Below are 23,722 nucleotides of genomic sequence, written 5' to 3' on the forward strand. Positions count from 1 at the left end.
GTGGGATTGCTGGGTCATATGGTAATTCTATTTTTAGTTTTTTAAGGAAGCTCCATACTGTTCTCCATAGTGGCTGTATCAGTTTACATTCCCACCAACAGTGCAAGAGGGTTCCCTTTTCTCCACACCCTCTCCAGCATTTGTTGTTTATAGATTTTCTGATGATGCCCATTCTAACTGGTGTGAGGTGATACCTCATTGTAGTTTTGATTTGCATTTCTCTAATAATTAGTGATGTTGAGCAGCTTTTCATGTTCTTCTTGGCCATCTGTATGTCTTCTTTGGAGAAATGTCTATTTAGGTCTTCTGCCCATTTTTGGATTGGGTTGTTTGTTTCTTTAATATTGAGCTGCATGAGCTGTTTATATATTTTGGAGATTAATCCTTTGTCCGTTGATTTGTTTGCAAATATTTTCTCCCATTCTGAGAGTTGTCTTTTCGTCTTGTTTATGGTTTCCTTTGCTGTGCAAAAGCTTTGTAGTTTCTTTAGGTCCCAGTTGTTTATTTTTGTTTTTATTTCCATTACTCTAGGAGGTGGATCAAAAAAGATCTTGCTGTGATTTATGTCAAAGAGTATTCTTCCTATGTTTTCCTCTAAGAGTTTTATAGTGTCCGGTCTTACATTTAGGCCTCTAATCCATTTTGAGTTTATTTTTGTGTATGGTGTTAAGGAGTATTCTAATTTCATTCTTTTACATGTAGCTGTCCAGTTTTCCCAGCACCACTTATTGAAGAGATTGTCTTTTCTCCATTGTATATCCTTGTCTCCTTTGTCATAGATTAGTTGACCATAGGTGCATGGGTTTATCTCTGGGCTTTCTATCTTGTTCCATTGATCTATGTTTCTGTTTTTGTGCCAGTACCATATTGTCTTGATTACTGTAGCTTTGTAGTATAGTCTGAAGTCAGGGAGTCTGATTCCTCCAGCTCTGTTTTGTTCCCTCAAGACTGCTTTGGCTATTTGGGGTCTTTTGTGTCTCCATACAAATTTTAAGATTTTTTGTTCTAGTTCTGTGAACAATGCCATTGGTAATTAGATAGGGATTGCATTGAATCTGTAGATTGCTTTGGGTAGTATAGTCATTTTCACAATATTGATTCTTCCAATCCAAGAACATGGTATATCTCTCCATCTGTTGGTATCATCTTTAATTTCTTTCATCAGTGTCTTACAGTTTTCTGCATACAGGTCTTTTGTCTCCCTACATAGGTTTTTTCCTAGGTATTTTATTCTTTTTGTTGCCATGGTAAATGGGAGTGTTTCCTTAATTTCTCTTTCAGATTTTTCATCGTTAGTATATAGGAATGCAAGAGATTTCTGTGCATTAATTTTGTATCCTGCAACTTTACCAAATTCATTGATCAGCTCTAGTAGTTTTCTGGTGGCATCTTTAGGATTCTCTCTATATAGGATCATGTCATCTGGAAACAGTGACAGTTTTACTTCTTTTGCAATTTGTATTCCTTTTATTTCTTTTTCTTCTCTGATTGCCATGGCTAGGACTTCCAAAACTATGTTGAATAATAGTGGTGAGAGTGGACATCCTTGTCTTGTTCCTGATCTTAGAGAATATGCTTTCAGTTTTTCACCATTGAGAATGATGTTTGCTGTGGGTTTGTCGTATATGGCCTTTATTATGTTGAGGTAGGTTCTCTCTATGCCCACTTTCTGGAGAGTTGTTATCATAAATGGGTGTTGAATTTTATCAAAAGCTTTTTCTGCATCTATTGAGATGATCATATGGTTTTTATTCTTCAATTTGTTAATATGGTGTATCACATTGATTGATTTGCATATATTGAAGAATCCTTGCATCCCTGGGATAAATCCCACTTAATCATGGTGTGTAATCCTTTTAATGTGTTCTTGGATTCTGTTTGCTAGTATTTTGTTGAGGATTTTTGCATCTATATTCATCAGTGATATTGGTCTGTAATTTTCTTTTTTTGTAGTATCTTTGTCTGGTTTTGGTATCAGGGTGATGGTGGCCTCATAGAATGAGTTTGGGAGTGCTCCTTCCTCTGCAAATTTTGGAACAGTTTGAGAGGATGGGTGTTAGCTCTTCTCTAAATGTTTGATAGAATTCACCTGTGAAGCCATCTGGTCCTGGACTTTTGTTTGTTGGAAGATTTTTAATCACAGTTTCAATTTCATTACTTGTGATTTTTCTGTTTCTTCCTGGTTCAGTCTTGGAAGGTTATACCTTTCTAAGAATTTTTCCATTTCTTCCAGGTTGTCCGTTTTATTGGCATAGAATTGCTTGTAGTAGTCTCTTAGGATGCTTTGTATTTCTCTGGTGTCTGTTGTAACTTCTCCTTTTTCATTTCTAATTTTATTGATTTGAGTCCTCTCCCTCTTTTTCTTGATGAGTCTGGCTAATGGTTTATCAATTTTGTTTATCTTCTCAAAGAACCAGCTTTTAGTTTTATTGATCTTTGCTATTGTTTTCCTTGTTTCTATTTCATTTATTTCTGCTCTGATCTTTATGATTTCTTTCCTTCTGCTAACTTTGGGTTTTGTTTGTTCTTCTTTCTCTAGTTCCTTTAGGTATAAGGTTAGATTGTTTACTTGAGATTTTTCTTGTTTCTTGAGGTAGGCTTGTATAGCTATAAGCTTCCCTCTTAGAACTGCTTTTGCTGTATCCCATAGATTTTGGATCGTCGTGTTTTCATTGTCATCTTCTCTAGGTATTTTTTGATTTCCTCTTTGATTTCTTCAGTGATCTCTTGGCTATTTAGTAACATATTGTTTAGCCTCCATGTGTTTGTGTTTTTTACGTTTTTTTCCCAGTAATTCATTTCTAATCTCGTAGCATTGTGGTCATAAAAGATGCTTGATATGATTTCAATTTTCTTAAATTTACTGAGCCTTGATTTATGACCCAAGATGTGATCTGTCCTGGAGAATGTTCCATGCATACTTGAGAAGAAAGTGTAACCTGCTGTTTTTGGATGGAATGTCCTATAAATATCACTTAAACCTACCTGGTCTATTGTGTCATTTAAAGCTTCTGTTTCCTTATTTATTTTCATTTTGGATGATCTGTCCATTGGTGTAAGTGAGGTGTTAACGTCCCCCACTATTATTGTGTTACTGTCGATTTCCTCTTTTATAGCTGTTAGCAGTTGCCTTATGTATTGAGGTGCTCCTATGTTGGTTGCATATATATTTCTAATTGTTATGTCTTCTTCTTGGATTGATCCCTTGATCATTATGTAGTGTCCTTCCTTGTCTCTTGTAACATTCTTTATTTTAAAGTCTATTTTATCTGATATGAGTATAGCTACTCCAGCTTTCTTTTGATTTCCATTTGCATGGAATATCTTTTTCCATCCCCTGACTTTCAGTCTGTAAGTGTCCCTAGGTCTGAAGTGGGTCTCTTGTAGACCTTGTAGACAGCATATAGATGGGTCTTGTTTTTGTATCCATTCAGCGAGCCTGTGTCTTTTGGTTGGAGCATTTAATCCATTCACGTTTAAGGTGATTATCGATATGTATGTTCCTATGACCATTTTCTTAATTGTTATGGGTTTGTTTTTGTAGATCTTTTTCTTCTCTTGTGTTTCCCACTTAGAGAAGTTCCTTTAGCATTTGTTGTAGAGCTGGTTTGATGGTGCTGAATTCTCTTAGCTTTTGCTTGTCTGTAAAGCTTTTGATTTCTCCATCGAATCTGAATGAGATCCTTGCTGGGTACAGTAATCTTGGTTGTAGATTCTTCCCTTTTATCACTTTAAGTATATCATGACACTCCCTTCTGGCTTGTAGAGTTTCTGCTGAGAAATCAGCTGTTAACCTTATGGGAGTTCCCTTGTATGTTATTTTTCGTTTTTCCCTTGCTGCTTTCAATAATTTTTCTTTGTCTTTAATTTTTGCCGATTTGATTACTATGTGTCTCAGCGTGTTTCTCCTTGGGTTTATTCTGTATGGGACTCTCTGCGCTTCCTGGGCTTGGGTGGCTATTTCCTTTCCCATGTTAGGGAAGTTTTCGACTATAATCTCTTCAATATTTTCTCACGTCCTTTCTCTCTCTCTTCTCCTTCTGGGACCCCTATAATGAGAATGTTGTTGCGTTTAATGTTGTCCCAGAGGTCTCTTAGGCTGTCTTCATTTCTTTTCATTCTTTTTCCTTTATTCTGTTCCACAGCCATGAATTCCACCATTCTGTCTTCCAGGTCACTTATCCGTTCTTCTGCCTCAGTTATTCTGCTATTGATTCCTTCTAGTGTAGTTTTCATTTCAGTTATTGTATTGTTCATCTCTGTTTGTTTGTTCTTTAATTCTTCTAGGTCTTTCTTAAACATTTCTTGCATCTTCTCAATCTTTGCCTCCATTCTTTTTCCGAGGTCCTGGATCATCTTCACTATGATTATTCTGAATTCTTTTTCTGGAAGGTTGCCTATCTCCACTTCATTTAGTTGTTTTTCTGGGGTTTTATCTTGTTCCTTCATCTGGTACATAGCCCTCTGCCTTTTCATCTTGTCTATCTTTCTGTGAATGTAGTTTTTGTTCCACAGGCTGCAGGATTGTAGTTCTTGCTTCTGCTCTCTGCCCTCTGGTGGATGAGGCTATCTAAGAGGCTTGATGGGAGGGACTGGCGGTGGGTAGAGCTGACTGTTGCTCTGCTGGGCAGAGCTCAGTAAAACTTTAATCCGCTTGACTCCTGATGGGTGGGGCTGGGTTCCCTCCCTGTTGGTTGTTTGGCCTGAGGCAACCCAACACTGGAGCCTACCTGGGCTCTTTGGTGGGGCTAATGACAGACTCTGGGAGGGCTCACGCCAAGGAGTACTTCCCAGAACTTCTGCTGCCAGTGTCCTTGTCCCCACGGTGAGCCACAGCCACCCCCCACCTCTGCAGTAGACTATCCAACACTAGCAGGTAGGTCTGGTTCAGTCTCCCCTGGGGTCACTGCTCCTTCCCCTGGGTCCCAATGCACACACTACTTTGTGTGTGCCATCCAAGAGTGGAGTCTCTGTTTCCCACAGTCCTGTCGAAGTCCTGCAATCAAATCCCACTAGCCTTCAAAGTCTGATTCTCTAGGAATTCCTCCTTCCGTTACCAGACCCACAGGTTGGGAAGCCTGATGTGGGGCTCAGAACCTTCACTCCAGTGGGTGGACTTCTGTGGTATAAGTGTTCTCCAGTCTGTGAGTCACCCACCCAGCAGTTATGGGATTTGATTTTACTGTGATTGCGCCCCTCCTACTGTCTCATTGTGGCTTCTCCTTTGTCTTTGGATATGGGGTATCTTTTTTGTGAGTTCCAGTGTCTTCCTGTCGATGATTGTCCAGCAGCTAGTTGTGATTCTGGTGTTCTCACAAGAGGGAGAGAGAGCACGTACTTCTCCTCCATCATCTTGGTTCAAGCTCCGATACTAAACTTTTAAGGACTAATAATTTTATGCATTTGATGAGTGGAAGAATTTCCATAGACCAACTTCTGGTTCCATGTTTCAAACCTGATTTTCCTCCACTCCCCACACACTTCTGGTGCTGGTTGCCGTGGGCTCTCTTCACGCAGTGACCTGACTTTGGCCTACACATTTGTGTCCCATTACAAGGTGAATGGACACAGAGGGCAGTAGTAGCATCCCTGGAAGCCATTCCTCCACTGGGGTGACTAGCAAAATTTAATTATAGGTGGGAGTGACCACAAACCATACATGTATCCCACTGAACCCCAACTATCTACATTGTCAACTCAAATGCCCTTTATCCAGGTCTAAGAATGCTGTGTGGCCACCCGAAGGCCATATGACGTGATGGAAAGTGTGCTGGCAGGGAAGCTGCCGTGAAGAGTCAGCAATCGTAACCCTGGCAGTTTAAACATCATTTGCACATTTTACAGAAACGTGTGACCACCTGGAGACATCACAGGCGGTCCTGCCAGGGCTCTGCAAGGGCCAGTGTTGCTGAGGGCCCTGAATAAGCCTCACCAGCTTCACAGGAAATCTTCACCTTCTTTGCCCTCCCCTACCTCAGGAAGGAGAATGACCAACTGAGATAACATAGAAGGAAACCACTTTAAATGTGTGTGTATTAGTTTGCTGGGACTGCTGTAACAAAGTGCCATAGACTGGGTGGCTTAAACAATCGCAATGTATTGTCTCACTGTTCTAGAGGCTGGAATTCCAAGATCAAGGTGCCAGTAGGGTCGGTTCCTTCTGAGGGCTGTGAGGAAGGGATCTGTTCCAGGCCTCTCTCCTTGGCTTGTAGTTGACGGCTTCTCTGTGTCTCCTTATATCATCTTCCCTCTATGCATGCTTCTCTCTATGTCCAAATTGTCCCCTCTTCATAAGGGCACCAATCATACTGGATTAGGGTTCACCCTAATGACCTCATTTCAACTTGATCACCTCTGAAAAGACCCCATCTCCAAATAAGGCCACATTCTGGGCATTAGGACTCCCAGCACATCATTCTGAGGGGACACATTTCAACTCATAACAGTATAAAATACAAATTGGTATGTGCATCTCTGCAGAAAATTGAAAGAAAGGGAGAGAAACCCAGAGAGACTCAGAGAGAGGAAGGGAGCTGTTATCTTGTTTACACTTTGCATTTAGAAAAATTACCTCATTAGCTGTCTGTCTGCATCCAGGCCCAGCTGCAACCACTAAATCAATCATTTGGGGATCCGTTTGGCTTTCTTGGACACCATAAATGGCATGTTTTTGAATCTGTTTTGATTTCGGTGGCTGTCTCAAATGTCAAAAATGACGGAGGGAATAGAAAGGCTGAAGTCTGAGGACAGAGAAGATGGGGCCTCATCTGGCTGAAGGATGAAACTGAGAAGCAGGTCAAGCATCCCAGAGAGGATGGGACAGGGAATAAGGACAGGTGCCCAGTCCTGGAGTAGCCTGTGATAGTCACCCACTTTGCACTTGAAAGAGTTAGGGACAAGCAAGCCCTACTTATACAGAAGGTAATAAATCTAGGGAACTTCTCAGCCCAAGAAGTGATGTAAGATGAAAATACAAATTCAAGACAAAGTTACTTAAATTATTGGATAACACCGTCTTCTCCAATTCGTTTCTGGGAGTCCTGAGAGGTGCCTCGTAGGTCCTTAGAGCAGCTGGACGTTGGAGAAGCTCTGCCCTTGCAGGAGGTGCACACAGCCCTTCGTAGATACCATTCATGGACTTGGAACTCCAATTCCTGCTTCCTGAGGACTCAGGAACAACCATCATGGGGAAAAAGCAGAGGTTAGCTGTCACAGCCCTGTCCTATGTCCTTCTCCCAGCAACCAAAAGCTCCCAGAGCTACTGGTTCTTGCAAACTGAGCCCTGGAGGGAGCCCCAGGCCCTGATTCAGCTGTACCCTGAGTTCCAGCCTAGGCTGAGCTGGAGACCCGACAATGACAAAGAGGAATATGGTTAAGTAAGTGCTACGTGAATGTAAGCCCTGGTAGCAGTAGAATCAAAAGGCACATTGGAAAAAGATGGAGACCAGGCTTGCAACTCCAAACAATCATTATTACAGCAAAACTCTGGAGAATCTGCCATGTCTACTGGATAGACACATAGCCTGCTTAGGCCAGGTTTGTTACTAACGGTACAGTGTGACCCATTGGTGAATCATAAAATCAGTTTAATGAGTTACTATCAGCCTTCGAAAAAAATAAAACAGTATAGAAAATTCAAAGTGCAGCATACATCAATGGTAGAGTCTGATGAAACTTCTGTTTCCTTTACAGATACATATGTGAGTGTAGGAACAGAATGTGAACGTATTTCTTACCATGACTTGAGGCAGGAAAGGCTGAAATGCACTGAACCAGACCATAGTCCCTAGAATAGTTAAACCTATACGTCCATGTGCAGCAGAACTGGCTGGGGACCTCGTTAAAATTCAGATTTCCAGGTACCACTCTCCAGGGATCTTTTTTGAGCCCATATCACTTAGTTGGGCCTGGGAATCTGCATTTAACAGGCTCCCCTGGTGGTCCTGATATTTTTGTTCTGTGGAATATGATGCAGGGATTGCTGTATTTGGGGAGAAAACAAGTAAGTGGCAGGACTGTGTTATAAGAAGCTTTAATGACATAGGAAGATGCTTGCTTCATCTTAACCCAGAGTCTTGAGAAATAGAGGGCGTAGGATGGGTATATGGGGCAGGGGTTGGGAGAGTGATATCCATCCTCCCTTTGTAGTGAAAAATTTAGTATCTTGGGTACCAGCAGACCATGCTTGGTTGTAAACTGTGCTTGCAGGATTCAGAGCCAGGCATACAAAAGGACTAAATAATTGCCCGAGTAAAATTATCTACCGAATAGAATTGTCTACCTGGAGACCCAGATGGCTTTAGGGGCAGCCCTTTGTGAGACACAGCCCTGGACTGGGTGACATCTTGAGATTACCTCTCATCTCTTATATGTCACAGATGCTAAGAGCAACAGGATAGAGGGAGAGGTTGGAAAACAGATTGTCTCAAACACATCTGCCATTGATTAGAGCAGCACTTTTCAAACTGTGGATCATGACTCATTAGTAAGTCATGAAATCAATTCACCATCTTGAAAAATAAGATAGAATTGAATACAATAGAAACTACCACAGTGCACTGCGTGTAGTTAGAATGCTATCTATGGCTGCATAACAAACCTAACCCAAAACTTGGCGGGCTTGAAACAACAACATTTATTTGTTCATAATTCTGGAATTTGGGCAGGGCTCAGTGAAGACAGCTCTTCTCTGCTCCATGGGCACCAGCTGTGGTGGCTCAATTGGGGCTGGAGGACCCACTTTCAAGATGCATCATTTACATTGTTGGCAAGTTGAGGCTGGCTATTGGCTGGGAGCTCAGATTGAGGCTGGCTATTGGCTGGGAGCTCAGATTGGGTGTCAGCTAGGGCCTCAGGGCTCCAACCAGTGGCCTCTCTATATGGCTAATTTGGGCAGCCACAGTATGATTTCTGGGTTCCAAGGGAGTACATCACAAGAGCAAAATTCCAAGAGGACAGGCCCCATTGTGCAAGAGCTTAGCAAGCCTCCCCTTGCATCACCTTTGCTAATGTCTTGCTAGTTGAAGCCAGTCACTGTGGGAAGGACACGAATACTGGTAAATGTGGCTCATGGGGGACCGTAAGGTAAGCATTAGTCCCTGAAAAAAAAAAAAAGGTTTTTTCCAGTTATATATGTGTATAAGTAGTGAGTAGCAATGGAAAATATATTCTTAATAGTTAATCACAATTTGAGAGACACAGTAACAGAGAGCCTTGGGAAACGAGTAGAAGACAAACTTACTTTATCCCAATTGGTTTCTATTTCCTGCCAATTTGTTTCTATTTCCCAGATACTTCTCTGTATATTTACCCCTGTCTGTCTTTGTTTCTTTCTCTTTTATTTCTCCTTCTCCCCTTATCTCTTTCCTTCCCAGCCTTAGTATCTCTGCCACTGAATCATTTTTTTACACCTTATCTTTCACATTCAAACATCTTCACTTTCAAACACATGCATACATAGCCTTAGTATAAACTGGGGTCCCATGTAACCCATTTTCTGCACAGCATCACATACAAATGAGCACAGTTCAGTAGCCAAAAGTAATTTTACATTTGTGTCAATTTTCCCTGCATCTCTTTAAGAATAGCAAGAGAGATCCAATTCAAATCCAGAGGCAAACTCTGTGAAATCCCTCTCTCTCTCTTCTCCCAGTTCCCACCCGGCAGCTGCTCTGGGGTCTCCCACTTGCCAAGCCCACAAAACTTTCAACACTCAGCCCAGAAGGCATTCCGCAACCACCTCCCCTCCACTTACTTCCTGTTCTGAATGTAACTCAGCTTAGCCTCTGGTTCCAACACTCTCTTCCAAGTACCTTGATTCTGTGTCACAAAGGATTGAAAACCTAGATTGAAAAAACTGAACACAGAGAGAGGAGTCAAGACAGAATCTGAAAGGACCAAAAAAAATTCTCTTTAAAAGAGTTACAACTACTTGAATAGTTATAAATTTCACCCCAGTTACACACACAAAATATGTGTAACTGTGTCTTAGAAAGAGTCCTGAATGGGGAGTCAGGAGAAATTGATTTTAGTTTTGGCTCTGCTGCTAATGAAATGCACAACCTTTGACAAATCATTCAGCTTCTCAGCCCCAAGCTTCCTGATCTACATGACAAGTAATAATACCAATTTCTGAGGGTTGTTGTGAGGCCTAGATGAGCATCTTTATGGAATGTGCCTGGAACACAGCAGGCAAGCAAAAATGTTAATTCCCCTTGTGATTCCTCATCTGTAAAATGGGGTGATGATCTATGCCTTGCTCACCTCCCAGGATCTCTCTAAGGATCAAAGTAGAAAATGCATGTGGAGGCCCTTTATAAACTACAAAGCACTGTGCTAATAATATATAGTATTTCTCGTACTTTATTGAACCCAGCAATCTCATCCCAGTCATATTTGTGCACAATGACTTGTTCATAATAAGGCTCATAAAGAGCTAACATTTTCGTGTGCAACTATAATAAGAATGTGAGGAAGCTTCCCTTCTCCACTCCATCCCTCTCTCCAACCCAACGCACGTTTTGCAGTCAAGAGAATCCTGACTCCAAGTTTGAAGAAGAGGATTATGTGGCTGGGGAAGGGGCTCAGTGGTTCTCAAAATGTGGTTCCTGGACCAGCAGCATCAGCATCACCTAGAAAATGTAAGATGCAAATGTTAGGCCCCACCTCAGACCTACGGACTCAGAAATTCAGAGCCCAGCGATTTATGTTTTAACAAGCCCTCCGGATGATTCTGACGCACATTCAATTTTAAGCATAATAAAGTCAGAGTAATGGCAGCAAGGGGAATGTGAATCTCCCATGTAGATCTGATCATGGTTTTCGGCAGAGAAATCAGCCCTTGTGGTGCAAGATGGTCTACGTGTATTTAGACACTTGAGGACAAGAAAAAAATTCCAACTATAGCACAATATGAAGGATAGCCAGAAGGGGTTCCTTCCTGTCTGCCATGGGCCAAGTGTTTGTGTCTCCCCAGAACTCATATGTTGAAATCTTAACCCCTAATGTGATGGTTTTAGGAGGTGAGGCCTTTGGGAGGTAATTAGGTCATGAGGGTGGGGCCCTACTGAATGGAATTTGTGCCCTCAGGAGAAGAGGCAAAAGAGCTTGCTTCTCTTCTCTCTGCTCCGCTCTCTGCCATGTGAGGATACATTTAGAAGAGAACCATCTGAAACCAAGAAGAGAGTCCCCACCAGACACCAGATTTACTGGCACCTTGATCTTGAACTTTCCAGCCTCCAGTACCTGTTGTTTAAGCCACCCAGTCTACAGTGTATTTGTTATAGCAGCCCAAACTGACAGAGACACCCTTTTTCTTTGGGGCTCATTGCTCTCCCCACTTTCCTTGGCTGGGGAGAAACCAACTGTTGCCTAAAAAATGTCAAGAAGTGAAGGAACAACTTTGATTCACAAATCAAGACAGATGGTGAATATATGCCAGGCAGAAGTGGGATCAGAAATAGGGTGAGGCATCTAGGGCACAAAATTTTAAAAGGCACTCACTTTGAGGTCACAGAAGTGCAGACTCATCAGAAAAGGGAACTTCTGCTTAGAAGGGTAGAGGGCCCTAAAACCTGGGAGGTTGACCCTGGGGAAGAGTGGTTGCCTGAGGAAAGAAGGGGGTGTATTTATGGGACACTCAGAAAACCTAGGGAATGTTCATCATGGGTTGTCCCAAAAGAATGGGCACCAAGGCTCCCCCTGCATGGTGCAGGGAGATAAGTCCACTAGATCATAGGGCCAATACCCAGTTTCCCCTGTGTGCTTGCATTCATCATTAGATCCTTTGAGTAAAGAGCAGATAGTTCTTCTCTGAGTGTGTGTCTGTGGATGTGTTTCATTTCAGCCCAGACCATCATGGCAGCAGGCTCAGTCCCTGGGTCACAGGTGGGCAATAGAGACACCTTCCTTGTGACAAAACAGTCCATACTGCTGTGACCCCCCCCCCCCAGAGTCATCACTCGGTGCTGAAACCCTCAACTTCCCACCAACCCTACAACCACACCCTATGGGTCAGAGGACAAGGAGGATAGCACTCTTTACGCAATAATAATAATAGTTATGATAATAAAACAACTCTAAAGATTGCCACTTAAGTGCTTATTAAGTGCCCAGTTCTAGGTGTATGTTCTAGGAATTTTACACATGTTATATTATAGTCATCCACCCAGTGGTATTACCACCTTCATGGGAGGAACCTGAGGCAGGTCACTGCATTGCTCAATCCAAGAGCGCCATGGGACAGGCTGCAGAGTCTGTAATTGTGCAGTGCCCAGCCTGGGGGCCCTGTGTGGTCTCCCTGAGGCTGAGACTCAGAGAGCTTAAGTGACTTGCCCAAGGTTACAGAGCCAGTCGGTGACAGAGCACCAACTGCACCTGCTACAGAGCCGTGCAGAAGAGAGGCCACCCAACTCTTTGGGTGGGGTGAGGCTTGGGAAGGAAGGGGGAGGAGCCACCAGCTCTCTGAGGATGGGTGAGTCGGGAGGAAGAAGATGCAGTGGGTTTTGCAGTGGCTTTGTACAGAAGGGTAAGAAGCAGCAGGCAGCCTGCAGCTCTCAGGTGGAAGCTGGAGAGGGGACTGGAGGGTCCACCCTGGCCACTTCCACCCACAGCAGGCTGAAAATGGAGAGAGGGAAAGTAGGTTCACATCTTGGACCCTGAGAGGATGGGTTTCATCCATTCATTTTATAGACACATGCGTGCATGCACGCACACACACACACACTGAGCTCTACTCACAGTGCCAAGGGTCAAAGATTCAAAATATATTTAGCCCAGCCCCTGCCTTTGAGGAGCTCATGGTCCAGAGGGGGAGGCAGGTGATTACAATGTAGCGTGAATCATGAATCGTGCTGGGAGAGGCTAATAGGTGCCGCAGGCCAGCACAGAGGAGCAGAGGAGGGAGGCCTGGTGCTGCCCCACAAGGGACAGGAGGATGGGGAGGCTGGGAGGCAGCCAAGGGCCGGCTCATGAAAGGCCTTATGTGCCAAACTGATGCTACGGAGATTGGGTTTTTGTCTTAAGAGCCGTGGGGAACAAGGGAGGAGTTTCAAGCAGGACAGTGACATTACTGACTTTTTATTAGTCAGGGTTTTCCACAGAAACAGAACAAATTACATATATATATATATATATATATAATATATATATATTATGTATATATATTGAGAACGTGATTCATTATAAGGAATTGACTCACATGATCACAGAAGTCCCACGGTCTGCCGTCTGCAAGCTGGAGACCCAGGAAGGAAAGCCGGCGGTATAGTTTGAAGGCCTGAGAGCCAGGGAGCCCATGGTAGAGACTCCAGGCTGAGTCTGAAGCCCTGAGAACAAGGGCATGAAGGGCAGGAGAAGATGGATGTCCCAGCTCAGCAGTCAGCCAGAGAGCTAATTCAATCTTCCTCCACCTTTTTGCTCTATTCAGGCCCCGGATGTATTTGTTGGGCAGTGCCCACCCAGTGGGAAGAGTCACCTGCTTTACTCATTCCCCATTGCAAATGCTAATCTCTTCCAGAAACACCCTCAGAGACACACCCAGAAATAACATTTCACCAGCCATCTGGGCATCCCTTCCTTGGCCCTGTCAAGTTGACGCGTAAAATTAACCATCCCAGATTATTATTTGGAAACGCCATTCTGGCTGCTGTGTGGAGGACGGATTAGGGGTGGATGGCCAGTAAGGGCTCTGCAGTTATCCAGCTCAGCCAGCCCAGCCAGAGCAAGGGGAGAGGAGGCCAGACCCACCTTGTCCCCAGACATGCCCTACTATAATGGGGAGACACTTCCTGTCCTGCACAAACTACTTCACTCCCAGTTCAGCCCCTCAACTGGCAAGTTCAGCCTCCATTCAGACCCCCAGGCAGCCCCCGTGACAGCGTCCAAGAGAAAGGGGTGCACATGGGGGGGTAGGACATGGACTTGGGATGGACACAGGTGGCACAGCTGCCCTGGTGTCAGAGTCACAGAAAGAGGGCCCACCCAGCGGAGGAGGCAGGTGAGGGGTACAGACCCCCGGCTATGGGAAGAGTGGTCAGAACACCTGAAATGGCTGGGGGCCACAGTTCTGGGAGAGGGCTGGGGAATTGCGGTTGTGTTTTGCATTCTTGCTGCCATTGTTACATCGCCTCATACTCCCGGGTCCTTACTCATTAGGTTAGTGGGTCCTTACACACACACACACACACACACACACACACACACACACACGTGTGTGCACGCGCCTGCCTGGGGCATAAAGAAAGCTATTATAGGCACTTAAAATTTCAACTCCAGGGTTAGAGCAAAGTAGATAGAGGCCAGTGGGCACAGACTTCAGGGGTGCCTATTGGATTGTAGGAATTCCAGCTTCTATCCATTCCAACAGATGATCAGGGCAAATACATCTCTGACCCTGGCCACATTTTCTTCCCAGTAAATGATCCCTCAGCTGAGAAAGCCAGAAGCTCCATCCTGACATGGCTGACAAAGGCTGGGGATGTCCCAGGTCTTAGAACAGCTTCTCAGAGGGGTCTCTTCATGATGCCAGAGATCAAGGGCAGGAACAGGACCTTGGAAATCACTCAGGGTGGCTTCTCCCTGATACTGAGGACCAGAGAAGTTGAACGACTCCCTCGCAATCACATCCTATCGTACGTGTATTTATCCTTCCACGAACACCTACCACCTGCCAAGCTTTGTTGTGACGGTGGGGATATAACAGTGAACAAGAACGGTCCCTGCTCTCAAGGAGCTTCAGTTCTAGTTAGTTATGACCAAGTAAAGTACATGGATGCCACGTGGTAACAAGTGCCAGAGAGAAACACAAAGCCGAAGAGAGGGATAGAGAGTGCTTTGGAGGTGAGGACAATTTTAAGCAGGAAAACATTTGAGTAGAGACCTGAAGGAGGTGAGGGAGCCTCTTCTGGGGGAAGAATGTTCCAGGCAAAGGGGACCATAAGTGCAAAGTCCCTAAGGCAGGGGCACGGCTGAATGTTTGAAGAGAAGCAAGGAGGACAGTATACCTAGAATAGAGTTAATCAAGAGGGGAACAGGAGCAGTTGAAGTCAGAGGTACAGAGAGGTTTGGGGGCAGTTCTGACGGGGCCTGGAGGCCATCGTAAGGCCATTGTAAGGACGTGGCCTTTACTCGAGTGGGATGGGAGCCACTGGACGGTTCCGGGCAGGGAAAGACCTGCTCGGACTTGGGTTTTCATTGGCTGCTGTGCTGTGAGCAGACAGAAGGGTAGCAAGGGTGAGACTGGGGGACCAGTGTAAGAGATTTTGCTACTGCACAAATCTAGGCCAGAAAGAATGATGGCTCAGAAGAGAGAGGCAGCAGTGGAGGTGGGAGATGTAATCAGACAGAGATTGGAGGGTTAAGGCAATAGTATCTACTGAAAGATGGGATGGGAGTGTGAGAGGAAGAGGGGAATCAAAATGACCCTAAGGGTTTTGTCTGAAGCTACTAGAAGACGGAGCTGCCATTAACCATGATGGAGGAGACTGAGGGAGAGCAGGTTTTGGTCTGAGCGTGTCACGCAAGGTGCCCTTAGACATCAGGTGACAGTGGATAGGAGGTAGAAGACACAGGAGTCAGTGTAGAGATGAGGTCACGAGGCAGAGCCAGGCCTTGAACCCCAGGATTCACAGACCACACTGCCTCTGAGGGAAGTGCCAATTCCCCGAGCTCCAAAATGAAAACTCCATCATTTAGAAATCATAACTGAATACAATATTAAGCTTTCAAATAGGTTTCAAAAATTCTAATAAATGCTAGTTTATCTGGCATCTTTCGAGCCAGAAATTCTCTCAGCTAAGACTTTCCTATTTATCCCTTCAAGAATGAACAAAAAGAAAGAAAGAAAGAAAAGTCTAGAAAGAAAAGTCTATCACTTGAGAAAGGCTGGGCTGGTGATGAAGAAGCTCCAAGCAGTCCTTGGGGCAAGACTGCACAGAGGGATCACAGCCACGGAAGAGCTAGCACACTAGAGCACTGACATTCAACTTGAGCCCACGCTGTGTCCAGAAAAAAGTGAAGGTAAATTCCTCCCCAAGGTGCATCCATCCTCGAAGACCCCCAGGAGCTCACAAGAGAACTTGCTTTGCAATGAGTGATACGGGTTTGCTCAAGCCTCGCTCCGACAGCAGGACGAGCACATTCGACTAATATTCTCTAGATCCACAAATCCCAAAGGCCCGAGCTACAGAGAGGACAGACTAGCTAAGGAGGAAAGCTGCCTGCTGGTATTTGCAAAGCATCACCCAATCCATCAGCAGGTACACAAGGGCCGCTGGGTTGAGAGGGAAGAATATTTTAAGGGAGGTCTTAGTGGGATTCCCCAGAAGCAGACACTGAGATAAGGATGTGGCTGGAAGTAGTTTATTTGGGAAGCGAGCCCAGGAAGCAGCAGCAGGAGAGTGGGGAGGTAAGACAGGGAAGGAGTGTCTTAATGAGCTCTGTTCCAATGGATACCCTCCAGGACACTGCATAGAACATGTCACAGGGCTGTCCCACCTGAGAGGCAAGGAACTGGGCTATTTATCCTCTAACGCTCATTTGTTATTGGTTGAGAGCTCTTGCCATAGAGTTTTAACTCCCCAACACTTCTGGTCTGTCCCCTACCTGAGTCGCCTACTCTCCAGCAGCCAGAGAATTCCCTGGAGCAGAGAGCAGCAGTGTTTGCAGTAGGAAGCTGTAGGTGTGAGCTGAAACCAGAGTACCAGGGTGAGTGGGCACCACGGTGGGTTCCACGGGGACTGCCTGGGCTCTCCATCCTTAGTTCAGACTCCGAGAACTGTCTTCATCCCAGAAAACAAGACTGAGATGAATGATTCTTCTCATTCCTGTAAGAAGAGCTAGAAAACAGAGCAGAACAGAGTCTCACTGGTCCCGACAGAGGGAAGGCACCCTTGGGGCCTCTCAGATTGGAGACCAGGGCCGTGGCAATGCCCAGAGTGAGAATTTTGCAGTGTGTTGGGGAGAGGCAACCCTCCCCCGGAAATAGATTGAGATCCAGTACTCTGGGCTCTTAGTGGAGCGTTTTAAGAAAGCGCATAAGCAGTGGCTGAGGCCCAGGAAGGAGGGTTCTGGAGCACAGAGCTGCAAGCCAGACCATGGAGTTAGCATTCTAGCGTTCTAGTTAAGGATTAGCCCCGTTCCTTAGTGTAGGGACCTGGAGACTGACATCACACCCTCTGTATCCTTGTCAGTTTATCCTATGTGCATGTGTACTATACATCTGCCTGCATCCTTGAGAAAATACAGGCATTCACATCAACAAATCATTCTGTCATCTTCATAAAGTCCCAAGTTTAAGAGCCCACCCTAAGTATTGTCATTCACAGACCTCTGGATGGATAGATCCTGTATGACTATTGGACCCCATTTTCTCTTGCCCATATTGGATTCAACTAGATAAACAGCACCCATCCCTCCCTCCCCAAAATTCAATCTGAATGAGCAGTCCCTTATGAAACAGCTCAAACTTGTACGGCTGACCATTTGTCAGGAAACTGTTGCTTGTAAGGTGGTTACAAGATAAACGAGAGAGGATCCCTGCCTTTCAAGAGCTTCCAGGTCCTGCAAATAAATACCTGCTCTTTCGTCAGGTACGCGCTGAAATAGTTCCATAAATAGCATGTCAGAACGGCAGTGGCTCCACACACAGGCCAGAGCTTTGGGGACTGGATTTTTAGATCCCAGGAGCTCCCTCCATCGGAGCCCTGCTCCTCCCATCCTGTTCAGATCAGCCTCCCAGGTGCTCATACACTGACCATTTTTCAGCCATCAGCATCGGCCACCTCATCCAACTTGCATTTGCAGCCTATCTTTGCACGGTTTTGCAGGTTTTTTTGTTTTTCTGTCCACACTGCGAGGTGTAAAATAGGCTTTGGGATTGTATGGCCCAGGTCTGACCCAAGTACCTCTACCTATAACAGGCTGTGTGACCTTCAGACAGCTGCTTAACCCCTCTGACTTGGTCATTAGAAAAATGGAGATGATAATAATAACCTTAGGGTGAACCCTATGAAAGAGCCTTTTTGTAGGTTAAAAATGGTTGAATACTGGCACTTTCATATTAGGTTCCACCTAATACCTACCTTGTAGGACTGTAGGAACAGTTTAGTGAGAGGGGTATATGTGTCACTGCTGTGGCCCCATATCTAACTAGCTTAGGACCACAGAGGAAGGTCACCTTCCCCTTAGTACCAGAATCACTACTCCTCTCAAATATCTGCAGGATGAGGGTCCAAAGTCTGTTCTTCTATAGGACTCCCAGTGATTTCTGGAAATTCTTGTGACCTCTTGTTCCCTCCACCGTGTTCCCTCCATAGTGAAGGCTGATGTTAATTGCACATTTACTCTCTGCCAGGTATTGTGCCCAGCACTTTGCACGTATACACCCATCTGGCCCTCCTCTCCACCCATGTGAGCTAGGTACTGCTACCATCATCTCCCTTCACAGACAGGGAAACTGAAACGTGGAGAAGCAAAGTGTTTTGCCAAGGTCACACAAGCGGGAAGTGGGAGAGTCAAAACCCAGCCATCAGCTCCAGCCACCTTCCTTCACCTGCTGGGGTCCTGCCACTGGTGCCATCAGGAACTGTTCCATGCTGGCATCCCGCAGGCGCCCCTCTCCGTGAGCCTATGGGTTCCCGGCAAGGGCACTGGCCTTTCTATTTCTGCAAAGTACTGAGATCAGGCAAATTTGTTAGCAGACTGATTAAAGGGAAAGAAAGAGAACAAGAGCAAGCAGAATTAAGAATGAGAAAGGAGGCATAAACCTAGATGCACCAGGGATTAAAAGATTACAAAGGAATTCTACATCAACTCAGCAGAAACAAAATAGGAAATCTAGAAGTGGATATTTACCTAGTAAAATACAAATTACCTGAATTGACCCAAGGAGAAGGAGAAAATGAGAAGGCCAATTACCACGGAAGAGACTAGAAAGGTGATTAAAGATCTACCATTATAAAAGGCACCAGGAACAGATGGTTTCACAGCTGAGTTCTATGTAAACTTTAAAGAACAAATAATTCCAATGTTATTTAAACTCTTCCAGATCATAGGAAAAGATAAAGCACTGCAATTCACTTTATGAAGCCCACTTTGCCTTAGTACAAAAACCTGATGCAGAGTGCTTCGAAAAAGGAAACTCTAGACCAATTATTCTTCTGAATAGAAACATAAAAATTTGAAATAAAACACTAGTAAATGAAATCTGGCAAAATGTCATTATGATCAAGTGGGATTTATCCTAGTAACACAGATTTATAACAGGAAATCAATAAACATAATTCATTACACTAACAAATCCAAGGGAAAAATATGATCATATCAATAAATGATGAAAGTGTTTGATGAAATATAAACTCCAAGTAAAATCAAAATAGAAGAAATTCATTCATTCTTTCAATAAGTATATACTGAGCGCCTACTATGCATCTAACTGGGTTCCAAGGATTGTAGCCGTGACCATATCAGACAAAAATTCCCTGCCATCAGGGAGCTCATATTCTAGTAAGAGAGACAGGCAATATACAGGATGCATAAGGAAAGAATATATGATGTTAGGGATATATGCTAAATAGAAAAATTATAGCGGGGGTAGGAAGTTAGACTGTCAAACAGGACGGTCAGGGAAAATGTTACTGAGAAATGACAGCTGAAAAAAGAGCCAGGAAGGACATTCTAGGCATAGGGAACAGCAGTGTGACAACCATGGGGCGAGCACTTGTGTCCTGGAGAAACAGCTCAAGAAGGCCAGTGTTCCATGGAGTGATGGAGGATAAGACGTTTATTATCCAGTTGCTGCAACCAGATTAGAGGTGCCCAGCAAAGCTTCACTGAACACCTGTGGCCTAACAAGGACAACACAGGAGGTGACTTATGTTGCTGCCCTAGATTGCTACTCTTGAGCTCACAGGCCTGGCCCTCAGCTCAGGGCTTCTGCCCACCCTTGGCAGGCACCATATGGTGGGCCAGCTGAGCACCCTTGCATCAGAATCACTGGACCCCACCCTCCCTTGAGTTCCCAATAGAACCTTCAGACCCAGTGAAAGCTGAGATGATGTCATTTTTCAAGGGAAACCCCACACCTGAACCCACAGGGCTGGGCTGACTCCCAAGACCAGACAAAGCCATCACAATAGCTGATAGATCCTCTCCCACAATCCGGATTATTCAGCCTGAAACCACACTACGTCAGGGACTCCAAAGGTCTGTGTAATTAGAGAAACACATTTTCTAATTCCTCAAGGACACAGACTGGTGAAACACATCAAAATTCCATGACTAGACAGAACACACCCTCTGTCTGTTGAAAGAATGGATGTCCAAACTTGGGTGACATCACCATTTTCTCCAGGAACAATGGCGGGGTGCTTGGTCTACATTTCTCTACCCAATGGCCCAGCCTGCTGGTTCTCCTAAAACAAGGGAAGCAGGTCTGTTGAACCCTCCTGGGGGAATGACTAGGGGTAACATTTCCTGGAAAAAGCTGGGAATAGACACGATATAGAATATACAAACAAATCACCCTTGGGTCAGGGGGCACTTGAGTTCTCTAGAGGTTAGTACCTATGATTGTATACTGAGAATGAAAAAGAAAAATAGTTTAGACACCTGGCCTGGCCACTACTAGGTTGGCCCTGGGCCCTAGTTGTTCTTGTTGAAATAAACAACTACACACAATATCAGCATCAGACAAGGCCTCTCTGTGACCGTGATAAACACAAGCATGTTATGCAAAGGATGCGCGGATATCCTTTTCTTTCAGCGGACAAAAATGACTCCTTTTTCTTTACCACTGACAGCTCTGGCCTTGCTTCATTCCTGCTGTCTCCTAGATAAGAATGATGATGATATCCAACTGGCAAAATGCTCCTACTTCCTGACAGCACCCACTCGAGAACAGCCCTTCGTTCCTCAACCCTCTCTAAAATCATGCAAAACAAGCCCAAACCCTACAACGGCCTCTTACTGAGGCTGCTCCACGGTTGCCCATGGCCCATGCTCTACCTCGTGGCAGCAAGTTCAGAAACTGAACTTTATTTGACTCTGTGAGGGTTCCTGGTGACCTCTGGGCAACAGGCTTTATCAACGTATTTATTGGTATTGAAACATGGATGAGCGAAGTGGAGAAAGAAGTGTCAAATGATGACGTGGGAAGGGAGAGAAACGCAAGAAAGCCAAGCCCTGAGTCCTATGGAGACTCAGATGCTTTAAACGTGATACGTGGCTCTTTAAGGTGGGCCCTGCCGTGAGCACTATTTCATTTTCTCCTCTGAATAACCCTGGTGGAATATTAACATTCCAGACCAGAATATGGAGGCTTCTAGCAGCTAGCAAGGAGACAAGGTCCTGGGCCGGGAATGAGTTGGTCTATCAGGTGCCTGGATAGACAGAAGGGTCTCCAAAGCTTGTGTCTGGACAGGAGGAGGCTGGCCTCAGTCTCTGCTCTTCCCACCTGTGTTTGCCAGACCCAGGCAGTTGAGAGCCATCCCCTCCTGGATAATCAGATAAGTTGCTTTTCTGCATCTCCGTTTCCTCATCTATAAAATGGACTCCTCTGGGGAATTTGGCGAGCTAGAATATGCATGCACAAAATACCAGACCCAAAGCAGTTTCTTGATAAGGGTTAATTGCTAACCGTGTGATGAAAATTATGACTGATTCCTACAAGACCACTGAGGGCAGGACAGGGACCTTTATCCCCACTTCATGGGGGGCAGGGGAGGGGGTGTGGAACCCAGGCACAGGGAGAGGAAATGGTTTTGCCCAGAGTTTCATGAAGAGTGAGGCAGAGCCCAGGTCGTCTGGTTGAAGCCTCCCCTCCCCCCCACCCCTCCCATCACTCCTGGCCCTGGTCCTCATTTGTGTTCTCTGGTGTGTGGAGCTTCCTGTCTGTGTTTGTGAGTTTTCAGCATCTGTAAGTACACACAGCCGCGCAGAACTCGCTGGCACAGACATTTGTCAAAGATGACAAGCCAGTCATCCATGCCACCAGAGACAGTGACGGATGGGCTCTCTGGCGCCGCTGTCCAGGAAGCCGAGGATGGATGGGGTCCTGGCACCCGTTCAGTCCGCCTGTGCAGGAGCCGCGGACCACAGGCAAGCGATAAATTGCAGCCTGCTCGGCGGTTGGGCAAGGAGGTTCAGAGCCTGCCTCCCCTCTCTGCTCCCAGCCAGAAACTCTTCCGGGCCCTCCCTGCTCTCTCCTTGCTCCTCCCGCACCTCGCACGCACAGGCTGGTCAAACCTGACACGCACTTAGGACTTGTGTGGGGTCATAGATAAGGAGGAGGATGCTCGTGAGATTCTGGTCCTTTTCATAATAATTATAATAATAGCCTGCACTCATATATGCTGCACTGTCCTAAACCCAAACATTTGTCCTTAGCCATCCCCTAGTGCAGGTATAGGACACTGAGACCAGAAAGGTTAGGAGACTCCTCCAAGGTCACACAGCAAATGGCAGAGGCAGGATATGAATCCAGATAGTCTGGCTCCACCGTCCCCTGCCCCTCGGGACTTCTATTTGAGGGTCTAGGGTGGAGGGGAACTCACTGTGGGCCCAGGACAGACAACAGGAAGAAGAGACAAAGGATCCAGCTTCCCCGCCAGGCTCACCACTAACCTGCTGAGCAGTCAGGAACCGCCATCCTGTCTCAGGTTTCCACCTGCAAAATGAGTAGCTGCCGCTGCTGTTCCTGCAGGGTCTTGTGGAGCCAGAGCAGCTTTGAGGCTGGCCCCTCTCTTCTTCTGGAAACCCCAGGCCCTGGTTCCTCTGCTTCCACACTTTTGCTACTGCCGCCCCATAACTTCCACCCCGATTCCCCCCCTTGCAATACCATCTTACAGCTCATTAAACTGTCACCTCTGTGTCCCTGAGGCAAGCTCACAGTCCTCTGAGATTTTGTAGGGATATTTATGGCTAGTGACGGCAAAAGGGAACAGACCACATAAAACAAAAAGAAGAGAAATAGAAGAGAGCTCTAAAAATGTTTCCAAAGTCTTGCTCTAAATCTCCCCATGGGAATTTCATACACACAGGATGACCAGCTTCTTTCTCCTTCTGGATGAGGTTTAGAAAGACCACAATCTGGGGTCTGGTTCAGACCATCCCTTGCTGTGGGGCCTTGCAGAAGCACCTTCCTATCTCTGAGCCTTAGTTTCCTCATCTGTAAAATGGGGACAATGATAGCACCTATCTCATTAAAATGATTGCAAGGATTACAACCCCAAAAATACTGAGAACAAAGCCTGATACAGAGTGAGTGCTCCATAAATGCCAACTGTTGTTATTCCCTGGTTTTCAGTTTCCTCAATGGGAAAATGAGGGGGTGGGTCTCACGCTGGATATGGACTTCCAGCTGGAACTTTCTGTGATTTAGTGACATACCTGTGATGCTTCCTTATCTCCTCCTACTCACAGTTCTACTTGGTGTCTGTTGAGCCCCAGGCAACTGCTTGACATAAATGAGAGGCATTACGCTCTTATTCACCGTGAGGAATTGTTCCAACTGCAACTTTGCCATCAAATGAGCCACCTCCATCGGTTGACGCAGCTGGGGAATCTGAGCTATGTGGCCAGGTCCCTGCCGACCACACCCTGCAATGACGGACCACAGGACCTGTCCCAAAGCTGTGGGGAAACAGTCCCCACCATCCCGCCTGTGTAGACCCGGCCCATCAGCACAATGTTTGCAGAAATAAGTAGTTACAGTTTCCCTGGGATT

General features: G+C 45.4%; 1 long non-coding RNA gene across 1 annotated transcript; it reads left to right on the top strand.

The window, feature by feature from the left end:
- Positions 1-3,192: 3,192 nt before the first annotated feature.
- On the top strand, positions 3,193-8,863 carry LOC309607433. The gene is made up of 2 exons (XR_014232395.1): positions 3,193-8,771; positions 8,802-8,863. It is a non-coding gene; the product is annotated as an uncharacterized lncRNA (long non-coding RNA).
- The last annotated feature ends 14,859 nt before the right edge of the window (positions 8,864-23,722 follow it).

Source organism: Balaenoptera borealis (genome assembly GCF_965194805.1).
Source record: "Balaenoptera borealis genome assembly, chromosome: 12".
NCBI lineage: Eukaryota > Metazoa > Chordata > Mammalia > Artiodactyla > Balaenopteridae > Balaenoptera > Balaenoptera borealis.